Here is a 17,186-nt window from a genome sequence, read left to right on the forward strand (position 1 = left end):
ACCCAACCCACCGTGAGTAGAACCATTCCCTAGGCAAATGGTCCTGAGATGTATAAGGAAGCTTGCTAGCCCTGAGCCTGAACAAGCCAGAGAAAGCCAGCAAGCAGTACTCCTCTGTGGAGTCCCTATTTGGCTTCCTGCCCTGATTTCCCACCATGATAGATTACTATGTGGAAATATAAGCCAAACAAACCCTTTCCTCCTCTACCTTGTTTTGGTCAGAGAGTTTATCGCTGCAACAGAATGGGGCATTGTGTCACTGAGACCCAAGAGGAACTCTTACTTGGAGGTCTTGCTAGCTACCAGCATGGTGGCAGAAACCTTGCCAAGAAACCTCCGCTCTTGAGGAGTTTTAAAGTCACTGGTAGAAGAAACAACCAAAATACTAACAGCAACAACAGTTGGGAGAGGACACTAGCAAGAAGGGTGTGGAAAGAGCATGCCTGTTACTGAAGCCATTAGGGTCAAAGCCTGGGACCTGGCAGCCATAGAAAGACAGTGTAAGCCAGTTCCTCGACAGGCCAATTAAGGACACTGTGAGGGATTGCCTTAAGGACCCAACCCTCTGTGAGTAGAACCGTCCCCTAGGCAAAGAGACAAGTGACAATGAAAAGGCAGAGAAGGAGATGTATTCCATGTGGCCACATTGCGAAGAGGAAGAAATAAAGGGGTCCAGTGGGAACCCCCATTTGCCCAAGTCTATTTTTAGGCTCCCAACACGAGGTCTAGATTGAAATGGAGGGTAAGAAGTGTGCACAGCTAAGCAGTCCTGGTCAATGTGTTGGTCCCATCTATCACAGTTGTCTTGCTTCTAGTCTCTTCTGAAGAGTTGTCAAACCGTGTGAAAATGTCTTCCTGGGAAGTAAATTCCTCTGAGTGACAGAAGCTTCAGCCTTTGCCTCCCCCCAGTGTGAGGCTCCTATGAAAAATTTAATTAGTTGAGGTCTGTTGCGCCAATAGTCTGATAGTCTAAGGAAGGGACACCAGTGGATCTGAGTATCTCCTCTCCTACCGGGGCTTGACTCTCTTCTGCAGCTATGAACAGGGAATGAAATGCCGTGGAGTGAGTAAGGTGCCTGGCCTAGAGAATGGGACACTTCTAGACTGGAAGGAAGATGGAGTAGGGAACACAGGCAAGCCACAGAGTGATGCTCCAGTCAATGGTGGACCTCAAGTCCAATGGTAATCTCCTGAGATTATTGCCTGTGGCGTCACAGCCATCGTAGTTTGTGTAGACACACACACACACACCCTCTGATATCCTCACAATACCCTCATTGCCTAGCAACACATTTCAGAGTATTTACATCAACAAAGGCCTTGTTAACCTACTACCTTTCTTGATAGAAAAATAGACAACTGAGGCATTGTACATCCCAGAAATGAACTTACCTAGAGGCTAAGTAGGAGATACAATTGGAAAACCAGGCTGGGGAGGTGGCTCAGTTGGGTAATGTTTATTGTTACAAGCATGAGGGCCTAAATTCAGGCATGGCTGCATGTGTCTGTAAGTCACATTGCAGGAACAGAGTCAGGTGGATCTTTGGAGCACCCTGACCAGTGAGACTAGCTAATAGGCTTCTTGAACAGGTGACTAAGGAAACCCCAGGCATCAACCTTTGCCCTCCACCTCTACCAACCCTGCCCCTACATACACGTGAAGTCACAAGTAAACACGGGGCCCAATTCCCATTGAACCTTGGCTTTCAGCCTTAAGAAGTGGCCCTTACCAGGTACAGCAGTGCACTTCTGTTGAGGTCTAGTGATCCACAGAGGTCAAAAGGAAAGAAAAGCATGTCTGCAGGAGTGAGAGAAGGTCTGAGAAACTCCTGGGTGGATGCCAGGCCCAACTATCCAGGGCTTAGGTTTCCAGTTCTTCTCAATCCCTCAGCATGAAGTTCTGCACAGCCAGCTGCAATTCTCTTGCGAGCCTCCCCATCCCATGAAGAAAGCTGACCATCAGTGCTTCCAGTGCAACCGTACCGGTAGGGCAGAGGGACATCCCAGAACCCTCCCTTATCCTGTTACAAGACTGGATATGGTTAAAAGAGCACTACACAGCCAATGACCCCCGTTCATCTCGGAGTTTGGCTTCAATATTTCTTTTTCCTTGTCCTCCGCACAGGTGCTGGTTGGCCCAGGGAAAGGAGAAGAAGAGAATTGGAAGAGGAGGGCATAGCTGGAGGAGAGATAGAGGCTATTGTGTAGAGAGGAAGAGAGAGAATGCAAAGAACACGAGGAAGTGAGTTGGTCAGGAAGGAAGCAGGTCATGTTTCTGATGAGAAGGAAGATGGTGGGCCGTGGGGTGATGCAGGTGAGCGCTATGGGGAGATCAAGATGGACTCCAAGAGCTCCTGAAGCACAAGCTGATGGCGAGCATGGAGAAGTTTGTCTCCCGTGCCCACAACTTATTGAACTCTTAAGTTGCCACACAAACGGCATTTTCCACTGAGCAGCTCAGAAGGCTAATGTCTGTGAATCCTGGTCAGGCCAGAGAGCAGAGCAGAAAGGAGCCCTGGGTTTCCTTAGCACCCACCTCACACGGTTTCTGCTTCATGCTTTCTCAGTCGCAAGCGACATGCTTAAACTCCCCAGGGTTAGAACCTTCCTCATCCGGGAGTGAGGCTAATCTGAAGAAGAGACTTGTGGTCCTCCCTCTGGCTGTCAGATTACTAAAACGATGGATGCCGGGGAAATTGGAATTTTCCAGGAATCACTTGCTGAGAGAAGGGAAAGGACAAAATCTGGTACCAGTCAGTCATCTTATCTCCTGGAAAGAGATTTCACACCGTTCTGGCAACTTGTCAGACCACCTTGCAGAGCAGGCCAGAGACACGTATGACGTGCAGGAGCACAGTCTAATTATCCACACCCTCAGCCCCCTAGCTAAAGGGGGGACTCTGAAGATGGATTCCAGGAGTCCATCTTTGCTCCTCTCTGGAGGTGGCCTCACAGAATCAATATCCTTTTCCTGATTTTATGTCATTTGTTTGTTCCATGGGCTTAGTGAGGAGAGGTTATTTCTCCACCAGTGACATGAGCCAATTCAGGCCAGAGTCAAGTGTGCAAAGGCAGGTTTATTGGAAAGCCGCTCTCAGGTGAGTTCACTGGTGCCAAGGAGGGTCCAGGGAAGTCACCATAGGGACGGAGACCAAAGGAAGGGGACAGAGACAGAAAGTGAGCACAGTCAGAAAAGAGAGAGGGGTTGGGATGACCAAATTGTCTGGATTATATAGAGAAGAGCTCTACGGGGGAAGGGGAAACCAGAGAAGGGGGAAGGGGAAGTCCAGCCCCTGGGCTGACAAATTCAGGGTAGAAGACAGGGTATGCCAGGTAGGCCTGAGGGATGCTGGGAGAACCTGGGGGCCAGGTTCATTTTGGCATGTTAAATATACACATCAGCTGTTTGTCCTGGGTCTGAATCCCAACAAGGAGGAAGAGGACTGAGAACAGTCTCTCTCTCTCTCTCTCTCTCTCTCTCTCTCTCTCTCTCTCTCTCTCTCTCTCTGTGTGTGTGTGTGTGTGTGTGTGTGTGTGTGTGTGTTTGCTTTCTGACTATAGAAACTATGCAGGCCACCTCATGCCATATTGTTGGGAGAATTTCTCTCCTAGGGGGACATAAACTATGTCAGTTCCCTCCTTAAGGTCCCAAGCACAAAGTGAAGTTCACTCTAGAACCAGTGAGTTTACTGAGCTCACTTTCGAGCACAAGTGAGAGGCACTCACTGACAGGAGGCTGAGCAGTCCCAGAGGAAAGTCTTCACCCAGTACGATGACGGCCTCCTGTCACATCCATGGTGCCCCATCTTAGCTTCCCCCAGCCTATACTGTGTATGTCAGCACCATCTGAGACCAGTGGTTATGTGCAGTTAGGGCAGAAGTGAAAACAGATGGCTGGGGGCGTGGCTAGAGTCCCAGGTGAAGGTCCATACCCTCTCCATCTAAGATGGCATGCCAACAGTCAACAAACTAGATTGTGACGGACTCTTGCCAGCGGGCACAGCAGGCGTGATAACGACGATGACAGCTATTTTGCTGGAAGAATCATGTCCTGGTCCTTTTCCCACCATGATGGGCTGCACCCTTAAACTGTGAGCCAAAGTACACCCTTCCTTCCTTCCTTGAGTTGCCTTGGTCACATACTTTGTCCTAACGGATGCATTCCTTAAGCAACACAGCATCCAGTTGTGCAGTATCCGGCTGCTACGGCATCTTCACGGAGTGAAGGGCTGCACGGAGTCTAGAAAAGACTGGTGACACATAAAAGTGATATGCAAATCCTGTGCTGCTTACCTAAAGATGTGAGCATCTATGGGTTTTAATTTCCTCCTGGGTCTTTGAACCGTTTCCATGGATACGTAGGAACAACTGTAAAGCTCTTTAAAATGCATCTGCCCATGAAAGAAGGAGGCATTCTCCAGATGCCTCAGCCTTGATGCACAGGCCGGGCCTGGCTCGTGAAGAATGGGGGAGGAGATGGAGAAACTCCTAGTCATCTGTGAAGAGGAATGCATAATCACAAGTTATGTTTGGTTCCTTTGGTTTGTGGCTGCTCTCCTGTCGCATGCTTCGGGTGGCCTCTAAGATCACCTCTCCCTCACTGCAGAACAAAACTAAGACCATTATTTGTATAATTCGGGTGAAAGCAGTGAGTCTTTTGAGATTGTAAATGAGTACGTCTTTTAGAGAAATCACGATAATTGTCTGTGTTCTCCGCTTCACTGCCGGGAACATGCAAAGCGGAATGAAACCTTGTAAGCCGCCCATAAAACTCATTCCCTCCAGGAGGACGAAGTCGTAGCACTCACTCTTGGCCGCACGCAACGGGGGCAGAACTGAGAAGAGTGCCCCGCTTCCTGTTCATGGAGCTTGAAAGTAAATTCACCTCCTTGTCCCACAAGGAGGCAAAGTAGGATATAAAAGCTGGTAAGTGTTTAGGTGAGAGTGTACGTGCTCAGTCATGCGGTTGGCTTCCTCGAAGTACAGAAGAAGAGAATAAAAGGAATAAAGAAAAGCCTCTGTGATGGTTAGTGTATGTTCGGCCCAGGAAGTGGCACTGTTAGGAGGTGTGGTCTTGCTGGGGTGGGTGTGGCCCTGTTGGAGTAGGCGTGGCCTTGTTGGAGTAGGTGTGTCACTGTGGGCTGGGGCTTTAAGACCTCATCCTAGTTGCCTGGAAGCCAGTATTCTGCTAACAGTCTTCAGATGGAGATGTAGACCTCTCAGCTCCTCCTGCACCATGCCTGCCTGGATGCTGCCATGTTCCTGCCTTAATGATAATGGACTGAACCTCTGAACCTGTAAGCCAGCCCTAATGAAATGTTGTCCTTGTAAGAGTTGCCTTGGTCATGGTGTCTGTTCACAGCAGTACAACCCTAACTAAGACAGCATCAAACAGTAGCTAAGCAAAAGAAAATGCCAGGGATGGCTGGAGTTATTGTGCTTATCAGTTTTGTCAAGTTCTCTCCTACCAGGGAGTCCCACGATTCCTCTCCAAGACCTTCCATCAGGTGATTTGCTGTGTGTGTGTGTGTGTGTGTGTGTGTGTGTGTGTGTGTGTGTGTGTGTGAGAGAGAGAGAGAGAGAGAGAGAGAGAGAGAGAGAGAGACTCATACCTGCAGTGCCAAAGGACCATCCCTTGTTTTGGAGTTACAAGTGGGTGTGAGCCTCCTTATGTGGTACTGGAAGTTGAACTTGGATCCTCTGCAAGTGCAGCAAATGCCTTTAACCACAGAGCCATTTCCCCAGCCCTCTGAGGTTCTTGATAGTTGAGTCCCAAAGACATACATGGTGTCAGATGAGAAAAGTGTGCCCATGTGCACTGTGTGTGCGTGTGTGCGCGAGCGCGCTCACATGTATGTGTGTGTGTGTGTGTGCGTGTGTGTGTGTGTGTGTGCGTGTGTGTGTGTGTGCTTGCTCTGATCTTCTTATAAAGCCAGGAATATCCAATCACAAGGCTCCACCTGATGACTTTATCTGACCCTCATCACCTCTCAAGGCTCATCCTGTCAACACCACTGAGGGATCGTTTCCACCCTTTTAGCTTCTCACGTTGGGGAATAAATACATTTCAACACCTGAAGCCTTCGGGGACTTTTTAAATCCACATCCAAACCCTTCCCACCAAGCAGAGCTCCACCCTACGCCTGCAGTAATGCCTTCACAATGCAGCCTGACAAAGAGCAACAGCAGACCATAGTGTTGAGTCTTCATGGGAACTTGAGATGTACATTAATGCAGTTCTGTAGAACACAGAGATGGAAGCCCCAAGCACATCTCTGCAATCCTCCTTCGGAGCCATGATTGGAGGAGGTCATGGGAGGCTGGGAAGCCTGGGAGAGCAGATCTGGAAGCTTCTTAAAAACAACAGCAACTCTGCCCAGGTAGAACAGAGTTGTTCTCCCTGGAGTACAAGTGCTTCTGCTTGGGAGAGCACAACAGTGCCCCTCTCCCACAAAGCTGGGAAAGTACCAAACCTGAGATCAAACCTGAGATCTCTGTGATGGCGACAGTTTGCGATAACAACAATATATGAACGCGGATGTCTTTTCCCTCACAATTTTAAAAATGGGAGAGTTGTTCTTAATGTAACTCTTAGTAAGACTAAGACACGACGTTTCAATCTTCTCATTTTATTAAAAGAATACTTTCCTTTGCATTTAAAAGACGCATGGTTGGGGTTGGGGATTTAGCTCAGTGGTAGAGCACTTGCCTAGCAAGCGCAAGGCCCTGGGTTCGGTCCCCAGCTCCGAAAAAAAGAAAAAAGAAAAAAGAAAATAAAATAAAAGAAGCATGGAGCTGGGCCTGGTGGCACACACCTTTAAGTGAATTTCAGGACAGCCAGAGCAGGAGGAGGAGGAGGAGAGGGGAGGAGGAGGAGGAGAGGAGGTGAGGAGGAGGAGGAAGAGCGGGGAGGGGGGAAGGAGGAGGGGACATACATATGCACACACACACATTCATACACATACATGCACACACACATTCATACACACAGATGCACACACATTCATATACACACACGCACACACACATTCATACACACACATGCACACACATTCATATACACACATGCACACACACATTCATACACACACACACACACACACACACACACACACACACAGAGTAAAAAACAAACAAGCAGTCCCAAAGCAAACGACCAGCTAGCATGTGGCCCTGCCCTGGGTTCTCTGTGTTATCTTCTATGTTATCAGTTGGCCAGGGCACAAAGCCAATGGGTAAGGAGTTGGATTCCACACCCACAGTGGCCTCATTGACTCCGACTTTCTGCTGATCCTAGATATGGGAACCAAGGTGAGAAGCAGCCCTCCTTCACCACTGATGGCTTAGCCCTTCCCCATGAAGGCTAAGGAATGGCTAAGCCTGAGTGGGGGGCTCCTTCCCGTGGTGTCAGCACTTGGGAAGTGGGGGCCTGAAGACTACAAGTTCAGCCCCGTCTTTGGATACGTACGCAGTTTCAGACCTCTGAGCAAGCATAAAACATGGAAAGAGAGAACCAGCTTCACAAAGTTGTCCTCTGATCTACACGCGTGTGCTCAGTGTCTACACATATGCCATTCACACATGGAACAAGAAGAAGAAGAAGAAGAAGAAGAAGAAGAAGAAGAAGAAGAAGAAGAAGAAGAAGAAGAAGAAGAAGAATCAGTAATAATGGGCAGCCTACTGTGGGGGAACCAAAGAGTTTATTCAGCCTACTTACAGAGCACGGGTGAGGGGTCACTGACAGGGGCACGGGTGACGCTAAGGCAGCCACACTCTTAAGTCTTCACCCAGCATGGATTGCGGTTTTCCCATGAAGATGGTGGCAGTTTGGTTCAGAGAAACAGCAACTTACAACAGCTACCTTGTATGGAATTTACCACCCTGGGGCTCCTCTCCTGTTGGTCTGTCCCAGTGCCACTTGCATCCACCCCAGAGAGTACCAATGATTTGATGGAAATCAGCCACCTTTTTGAGTACAGGTAGAAGGCATCGTAATACCTTTGTATGGCAAGAATGACTGCAGTCCTGTGTTGGGGGTTGGTCTGGTGCTATGCATACAAATGCTAAATTCTGAACCCCAAGATCTGGTTTGCTTTCCAGACGAGTGCATTCTCACATACACTAGCCTCTGTCGTGTAAACCTTGCTCTCTGATTTAAAGTTGATTGGCTAATAAAAAACTCTGGACAGCCAATAAGAAGAAGAAGAAGAAGGCAGAGTTGAGGGTCCTGGGCTTGGGGTCAGAGGTGGAAGCACATGGGAGGGGAAAGGGGTAGAGGAAAAGAAACCAGAGAAGGAGAGAATGGAGAGAAAGAACACGGCCTGATGGAGCAGATCCAGCCCAGACAGGACAAATTCTGGCAAGTAACTTGGGGTATGTGGCTGGGATGTAGCCAGACTAGCTTAGAAAATTAATTTAAAGGCATCAGTCCAGTTAATGTATTGTTAAACTTGTTTGAGTAAATCATTAAGTTTCTGTCTCGATTACTTGGGAACTAGCTGAGTTAGAAAAATATATAAAATATTAAATATTCAACCACAGTGTCTTAGTCAGGGTTTCTATTCCTGCACAAAACACCATGACCAAGAAGCAAGTTGGGGAGGAAAGGGTTTATTCAGCTTACACTTCCACATTGCTGTTCATCACCAAAGGAAGTCAGGACTGGAACTCAAGCAGGTCAGGAAGCAGGAGCTGAGGCAGAGGCCATGGAGGGATGTTACTTACCGGCTTGCTTCCCCTGGCTTGCTCAGCTTGCTTTCTTACAGAACCCAAGACTAGCGGCATTTCCTCAACTGAGGCTCTTTTCTCTGTGATAATTCCAGCTTATGTCAAATTGACACACAAAACCAGCCAGTACACACAGTCTCGTGAAATCTGCATTCGACATGGTTCTAGTCACAATATTAATCTGCCTCTTATTGGTGTCAGGCACATCAAGCTTGTGAAGGACGTATATCTATCCCGTGTCAACAGTGCTTCTAAGAACCCTGGGAGCTGGAAGGTGCCTGGCTTCTGGGATGCAGAGGAAGGCCTTGGTGTGCATCCTGAGATCACTCTGTCACCACTTCACCACTATGCTGAGTTCGAACTGCCACTCCTCCAACCTGTACCTCCCGAATACTGTGACTACAGGCATGTTCTCCCATGCCTTACATGGTGCTGGAGATTGAACTCAAGATATCATGCATGCTAGGCCAGCACTCCACTGCCTGTGAGCTCCAGCCCCCTACTTTACATTTTGTAAAGGCGTGCTTTAGCGTCTCAGTTTTTAAGTACTTAGATGCTTCGGAATGTCAAAGACGAGTGTCGTGTGAGTCTCTGGTTCTTCTCCCAACAGGGCTTCACTGGAGCTTTAGAGCACTGAGTTCTTTGACTCCTGGACTAGCTACACTTTGTAAGTGAGGCAGTTTGGACTTCAAAAGGTACCTGAGTCTTGCCTGTTATCTACAGTTGTGCAGGCCTTCCTGGGTTTTCTTCCATCAATTCTGAAGTCAGCTATCTTAGGTTGTTCTATGGCTGCAAAGAGACCAAGGCACGATCAAAGCACCTTATAAAAGAAAGAATTTAACTGGGGTCTTGCTTACAGTTTCAGAGGGTGAGTCCATGATCATCATTGTAGGAAGCAGACAGTCAATGCCACTGAAGTAGTAACTTGGGAACTATCTGGATCCACAGGAAGCAAGCAGAGACACTGGCCTGGCTGGGGTTTTGAAACCTCAGAGTCCATCCCCAGTGACACACCCCCTCCAACAAGACCTACATCGTCCAATCCTTCCCAAACACTTCCACTAACTTGGGATCAAATATATGACCCCATGGTGGCCATTTTCACTCAGGCCACCACATCAGCTACGCACTGGGAAACTATGTCAGACTGGGTTGTGGCCATCAAGAATTGTTTATTTGAAATACTAGACAGGCCAAAGAACAGAAGACCCCCAGAAGACCCCCCTTGGGGAGTTAAAAATCCTCTCGAGGTTGGTCAAGTCACCTTGGGGAAAGCAATCACCTACTTTATTTGTTCTGGGGAGTATCTCTGAATTAAACGCAGGACTGCAGCTGACCTCTGAACATAGAGCCCGTTTTTTAGTACTGACCAGCACTGTTCTGGCTTTGCAGTTCTTTCCCTGAGCTTCCAGCAGCCGTCGCCATATTTGTAAGATTCTAAATCCACCATCTGAAACAGTACAACACACACACACACACACACACACACACACACACACACACACACACGCGCCTTAAACGCGCAATGGCCAGTCCACTCCCTAACTTCCCATAACTAACACACACTCCCCTACTCCCCTCTGCTATTCCTGAGTTAACACTTTTTAAATCTATATATTTTATCTTTGCTGCCCTGGACCCTGCTGGGCAACCCTCCAGGGGCCGCCTTCCCCTTGTACCTATGTCTCTCCTTTCTGTATCTTTTTTTTTTTTTTTTTTTGGTTCTTTTTTTCGGAGCTGGGGACGGAACCCAGGGCCTTGCGCTTCCTAGGTAAGCGCTGCTAGGTAAGCGCTCTACAACTGAGTTAAATCCCCAGCCCCTCCTTTCTGTATCTTTCTGGCATGGCCTGTCTCCTCCTCCCTCCTTGTGGCAGAATCCCCTTGGTCCTTCCTTAGTCCCTTCCCAGGAATCCTAAAAGTCCCGCCTCTCTCCCTGCTCAGCCAATGGCTGCTGGTAACTTTATTGACCAATCAAAAGCCAACTGGGGATAGGCTTCCTTTAGTCTTTAGTCCTCTGTGCTCATAGGTACTGCAAACAGGTTTTTGGGTAACATAATTAGCATGAGAACATAGCTGCTTTAACCATCTAACTTTGTTGTCTCTGTCTCCCTTCTGATGTAATAATAAAAGTTATTAATTAAGACAGTGTAGTTTTGTTTGTTTTATTGGGAAAGGGTTTCGTGAAGCCCCGTGGGGCCTCCACTTCACCAGGTAGCCAAGGATGCCCTGGAATTTTTTTTAAGTCTTACCTTAAACAATGTTTGTTTTAATTACATGTATGGGCCTGTATTGTGCATGTTTACGCTGATGCCCTCGGAGGCAAGAAGAGCTTATTGGATCCCCTAGAGTTGCAGTTACGAGGTGTTCTAAACCACGTGATGTTAGTGCTAGGCACCCACTGGGTGTTCAGCAGGAAGGCAAGCTCTGAGGCAGCTCTCCCACCATTGACCTCAAACTTCTGATCCTCCGGTCTCTGCTTCCTGAGTGCTAGGATCACAGACAGATGCTCCATTTGCCTTCATGCTGGGATGTAACCCAGAGCTTGGTGCACACCAGGGAAGCCCTCCGCTAACTGAACTGTAACCCTGGCCCTAGGTCATTCACTTACAACCTTCCTAACGCCTTACATGAATCTTTACAAATCAGTCCTTATTAAGATGTGAAGGGAAATATGTTAATTTGTCGTTATACATTCTTCTAGAATGAGAGCAGCCCCTGCACGCTGGATCTTCAATGGTAACAGAATCGTTAAGAGCATCTGCTTGGCTGTTAATTTCTAATAGACCTCACAGGCAACAATCTGTTCTCCAGGCACAGGCCCTAGCCGTTCTTCACGTCTCTGGGAAGAGATGGCGCTGAGCCAACCACTGCCGGTTTGCTTACATTATTTTCAATTCATTTTATTTATTTATTTGCTGTAAATAGTCTGCCATTGAAGCATGTGACTTACTTAAACAAATGTCACCAAAATTCCATTTCCACGAAATTAAGACTAAGATCTGAGTCGGGGAGAGATGGACACAGTAAAATTCAGAGCATGCCTATTTTGCGAAGTTCTGTGGTATTCTTCCTAGTGGAGAGATTCCTGAAACGGATCAGTCAGAGGCCCAGCAGGCTGAGTTGGAATCATCTTCCACAACCCCTGGACTTACAATCGCAGAGTACTTCTGGGGACATTAAAGCAAGGTAAGTCACTCACAAGCAACTGTGCTTGTGGCGGCTGGACCTAACAGCTCTCTTCTCCTCAGCCTCTTCTCCTGCCCCTTTTCTTCATTCCCACTCCCTTCCTCCCACCTCTCCTACCCTCCATGGTCAAAGATGCCCACACAGGCTAGAGGGACGTCTCCGAAGACCACTTGTTATGAGATGGTGGTCCACTTACTTATCCCACCTGTGCCTTAGTTTCTTTATTTGGAACCTTTGGTACACTCATTGCACTCGATAATCCCGAGGGTAAAAAGCAAAGAATGATGGGAATTGTAAGAACATCAGTAATACTGATGAGCCCATCCCGGTGACATCATTTTAAGAGCTGCAAGGTCAGGGCTGGAGAGATGGCTTAGTGGTTAAGAACACCATCTGCTCTTGCAGAGAACCCGGACTTTGGTTTCCCAGCACCCACAAGGCTCTTGTAAACTAGCTCTCGTTTTGGGACTCTGCACACACATGGCGCACGTAAATACATGCACACAAGTACTCATACGCATAAAATCAAGGAAGTAAACAAAAGTCGGGGTGCCAAACAAATGGTTAGAACGCAGGCAGCGGTGATATTTGCTCTTAAACGTCCTGTTATAGTGGAGATGCACCGAAGCTGAGGCGAGCCTCCGTGAGTTGAGACGGCAAGCGTTGAGAGTCTGAGTTCCCAGAACACAAGTGAAATCGGTACTCAGAGAAGCTCTCTGGCCAGCCAGCCTGGGATACACAGTGGCTAACAAGAGACCATCCCTCAAAGGAGAGTGGAAGGGGAAGACTGGGGTTCCAGGCTCTCCTCTGACCTTCACATACTCACTGTGTGCACGGACACACACAGACGTACATACATATAGACAGACAGACAGACACACACACACACACACACACACACACACACACCATTTGAAGAAGAATGGAGATATGCCTAAGACAAGCAGATGAGGCTGTCTGGCATCCTGGGCGGCTTAACGGCATGTGTCTATTTTCTTATAGTTTGGAGGCGGGAAATTCAAGTTCAAGTTGCTTTGTGAGCAGGGCATCTTCTCCTTGTGCCCTCACATGACCTCTCTCTCCTCTCTCCTCTCTCTCTCATTCTCTCTCTCTCTCTCTCTCTCTCTCTCTCTCTTTCTCTCTCTCTCTCTCCTTCCCTCCCTTCCTCCCTCCCCGCCCACCTCTCCCTCCCCCTCCCTCTGTCCCCCTCTCTCTTCCGTTTTCTTCCCCTCCCCCAATCTCCTGTTCTTGTAATGATACCAGTAATGTTGGATCGGAGCCCACCTTGTGACCTCATTTTAACTGAATCCCTTCTTTAAAGACTCCAAATATAGTCATGTTCTGAAGTGCTAGAAAAGGGGACCTCGAGTTGGGGATTCTCAGTAAACAACTCAGGCCTGTCAGTGCCTTATCTGACCATGCAGAGTGCATCTTTGGCAGATGTTGTACAAACCTAGCACACCTCCTATGTGGTCCTTTCAGGCGCCGGGGGCCCCCTGTATTTTCTAACAATAGGTGATTTCAGATGGTTGATGCCCACTGCGGGCGGCATCAGACTCAAACTTGACTCGAACAGGCACAGAGACTTTCACAACATTTTTAAGGTCCTAGAATGTGGAAGCAATGCCACACAGAAGCATAGAGAAACACTAGACTTCCCTTCTCCACCCCATCTTCCTACAACGACCCATGACCAATGTGGGTAGTTTTCCACATTAAAGCTTATGTATGTTAGACATCTTCTGAATCACATGTTCCGGGTGGATCTCTCCCACTTGCCACGCCATTGTACTTTCTGCTAATCTCGGTTAAAGGTTTACATCATCAACACACTTCACGAGCGAGTAGGTAATGGGTAGCATGCCTCCCAATTACTGGTAGCAGCAGGAAGTTCCAGTGTCTGTCTGTCTGTCTGCCTGTCTCTGTATGTGTCTTCCTCCTTTTTCAGATTTTTATCACTTGGTCAGTGTCTTGGCTAGTTTTCTGTGTCAACCTGACTGGGCTAAGGATTGCCCAGCTAGCTGGGAAAACATTATTTCTGAGTATGACTGAGAACTCTGAATCTGCAGATCCGGTTAACCCTTGAGGGTTAATTGCACTGAGGCTAGAAGACCTGCTACCCACTCTGGGTGGCACCATCTGTGTGCCAAACCGTTTTGTCTTAGTTGCTTTTCCTGCCACTGTGATAAAAATCATCGGACAGAAGCAACTTAAGGGAGAACAAGTTTGCTCCGGCAGGAAGTCAAGATGGGATGAGCTTGACCTATTTGGTCATGTCCCACCCATAGTCTCAAAGCACAGAGTGATGAACTTGTGCTGCTGCTAAGGTTCCTAATTCCACCCATAGAGTCCAATATCCCAGCCAACGTATGATACCACCATAGTGGCACGCCTTCCTATCTTAATATGTCCTCTTATGATGCAATCAAGACAGCTGCCCACAGGCACAGCAGAGGCCTGTCTCCCAGGTGACTCTACACTTGGTCAAGTCAACAATTAACCCTAATCGTCACTGGCTGACCTCAGTTCCTTCCTTCCCCCTGCTATTCTGCCACAGAAGGCTGCCTCTGACTCTGCTATAGCCTAAGGACAATGGGCTACTGAGAAGAGATGAATGGCCTACTGAAGAGAGATGGAGTACCCAAAAGGGAGCATAGAACTGTGCTTTCTTTTTGGTTTCCACAAATAGGAGAGAATGTGTGATATTTGTCTGAGTCTGACTCGGTTCACTTAACATGACACTCTCCGATTCCAGTCATCTTCCTGCAAATGACATAATTTTTTTTTCTTTACAGCTAAATAAAACCCCATTGTGCATATAATCCACAATCTCTTTATCCATCCATCTGCTGTTCTACGGGAGGCTGGTCCTATTTCCTGGTTATTGAGAATACTGCAGCTATAATCAGTGTTCTATTCCGGCGAGGAGACATCATGACTACGGCAAACTCTTAGAGAGGAAAGCATTTAACTGACTTACAGGTTCAGAGGTTTAGTCCATGGTCATCATGGTGGGAAGCATGGCGTCATGCACGCAGACATGGTGCTGGAGAAGGAACTGAGGGTTCTACATCTGGATACACAGGGAGCAGAAAGAGAGGGATTGGCTTGAGCTTTTGAAATCCCAAAGGGTCCTTCCTCCCACCCCCCCCAACACACACATTTCCTCCAACAAAGCCACACCTACCCCAACAAGGCCATGCCCACTCCGATGAGGCCTTGCCTGCTCCAGCCAGGCAGCATCCTCTACTGCCACTCCCTACTAAGCCTTCAAATACCTGAGCCTTCGGGACCATCCTTATTCAAACCACCACATGTCTCTGTGGTTTGTTGACATCTGAGTCCTTCAAGTGTGTATTCAGAAGTGTTATGTAGCTGGATGGTGTCATGGCTCTATCTTTAATTTTCTTTTCTTTTCTTTTCTTTTCTTTTTTTTTTTTTTTTTGTTCTTTTTTTCGGAACTGGGGACCGAACCCAGGGCCTTGCGCTTCCTAGGCAAGCGCTCTACCACTGAGCTAAATCCCCAGCCCCTATCTTTAATTTTCTGAGGAAGCCCTATTTTGATATCTATAGTGGTTACCCCACTTTATATTTCCACTGCAGAGGAAAAGGGTTCCGATTTTCTCACAACCTCACCGGCAACTGTTGTCATTTGTTTTTGTTTTTGTTTTTATTTTTCGAGACAGGGTCTAACTCTCTGTAGCTCTGGCTGTCCTGGAACTCACTATGTAGACCAGGCTGGCCTTGAACTCACAGAGATTGGATTGACTTTGTCTTGAGTGCTGGGATTAAAGACATGTGCCACTATGATCAGCCTTTCGTTGTTGTTGTTGTTGTTGTTTTAATGACTTTTAAGTTTTTTAAACTATCTGTGTAAGTGTATGTCTGCGTGTGGTATGTGCCTATGAACACAATGCCCATGGAGGTTAGAAGAGGGATTGGACCCACTGAACTGGAGTTACAGTTTTGGGGGAAGCAAGTGGGGTCTTCTGGAAGATCAGTATGAGTTCTTAACCTGCGAGTCATCTCAAGTCCCATTTTCCCTACCTTACGCCAAGGAGGTCTCTTGTAGTCCAGGCTGACCCTCAGCTTACTGTGTAGTTGAGGATGACTCTGAAGTCTTTACCATTCTGTCCCTGCTTCTCCAGTGCCGAGATGTTACACGTGTGTGCCTCCACATCTGGTTTACAAAGTGTTGGAGATCAAACCTGGAGCTTCGCAGAACGCTAGAGATGCACCTTACCAATGGAGTCACATCCTCACACCCTGTTTCTTTTAAAAAGAACTTAAGTGCTGCTCCAAATACACATTCACGTCTTGCTGTAACCTGTCCTCGCAGCAGTGGGAGAACTGGTTTACCAGAGGAACACGACAGTATGAAAAGAATGACTGCAACCCAGTGTCCTCTCTGCCCCATCCTTCCCTGTCAGCATGCACTGTGACACCAGCTGACCTGGTAGCTCCCTGTAAAAGAGAGGCAGCGTGACTGATCCGTGGGGGTGTTTTTGTAACTTCTGCGTTGACAGCCAGCCGTTGGTTGTCGTCGCACCGGTGACCTGCACAGTTTGCCAGTGAATAACAGGTGTACGTGTAGCCCAGCTACAGAGTTTGCTTAGCGCCTCCTCATCCTCATATGTCCCCAAGTCCTGTGGCTCCAACCCACCGATGTGTCAAGCTGGGTACCAGTGGGTACATCTCTTTTATATCTAGTTTCTGAGTCTCTTTGAGATCCCCCATTAGTCCACTGACTGAGTCCCACCCCACGGATGTGTCTGTAGACACAGATAGAGTGGCCCCCCTTCTCTCGTGGTCACTTGACTTTGGCTACCTGCTACCTGCTTCTCACAACCTACCCATGCAGGGGTCGCTCTGCTCAGGCCTCTCCATACAGGAGTAGCACCGGGCTGCTCCCTCGGTGATCTGGAAGCAGGAGCTGCTCCCTGTTATAAAGGCTCAGCAGTCAAGATAAAAAAACGCTATTATTGTGACCTGGTTTGTGTTCTATTATTCTGCCTACTGATGATAAATGCTGTTATGGACTGGTGCTTTTGCCCAATTATTTGGAGATTAATCCAGAACAGCAGTGTTATGCCTTGTTTAGCCAGAAGAGCTCTGGTCATTTGAAACAGCTTCTCCGTCAGAGTTACTCACTCTTTGTCCAAACAGATACTTTTGGTACCTGGAGCCCAGCGAGGGTTAGGCCGGCCATTTCTGTTCACTGAACAATGTCAAACACACGGCACAAATGTTCTCAGTGTCTGTCCATGCTGGGA

General features: G+C 47.9%; 1 long non-coding RNA gene across 1 annotated transcript; it reads left to right on the forward strand.

Annotated features, from left to right (window-relative positions):
- Nucleotides 1-3,313: 3,313 nt before the first annotated feature.
- LOC120097877 (uncharacterized) lies at nucleotides 3,314-14,742 on the forward strand. Its single transcript, XR_005495732.2, has 4 exons — nucleotides 3,314-5,297; nucleotides 11,429-11,600; nucleotides 11,802-11,913; nucleotides 14,709-14,742. It is a non-coding gene; the product is annotated as an uncharacterized LOC120097877 (long non-coding RNA).
- The last annotated feature ends 2,444 nt before the right edge of the window (nucleotides 14,743-17,186 follow it).

The sequence above is a fragment of the Rattus norvegicus genome, chromosome 17 (assembly GCF_036323735.1).
Source record: "Rattus norvegicus strain BN/NHsdMcwi chromosome 17, GRCr8, whole genome shotgun sequence".
Lineage (NCBI taxonomy): Eukaryota > Metazoa > Chordata > Mammalia > Rodentia > Muridae > Rattus > Rattus norvegicus.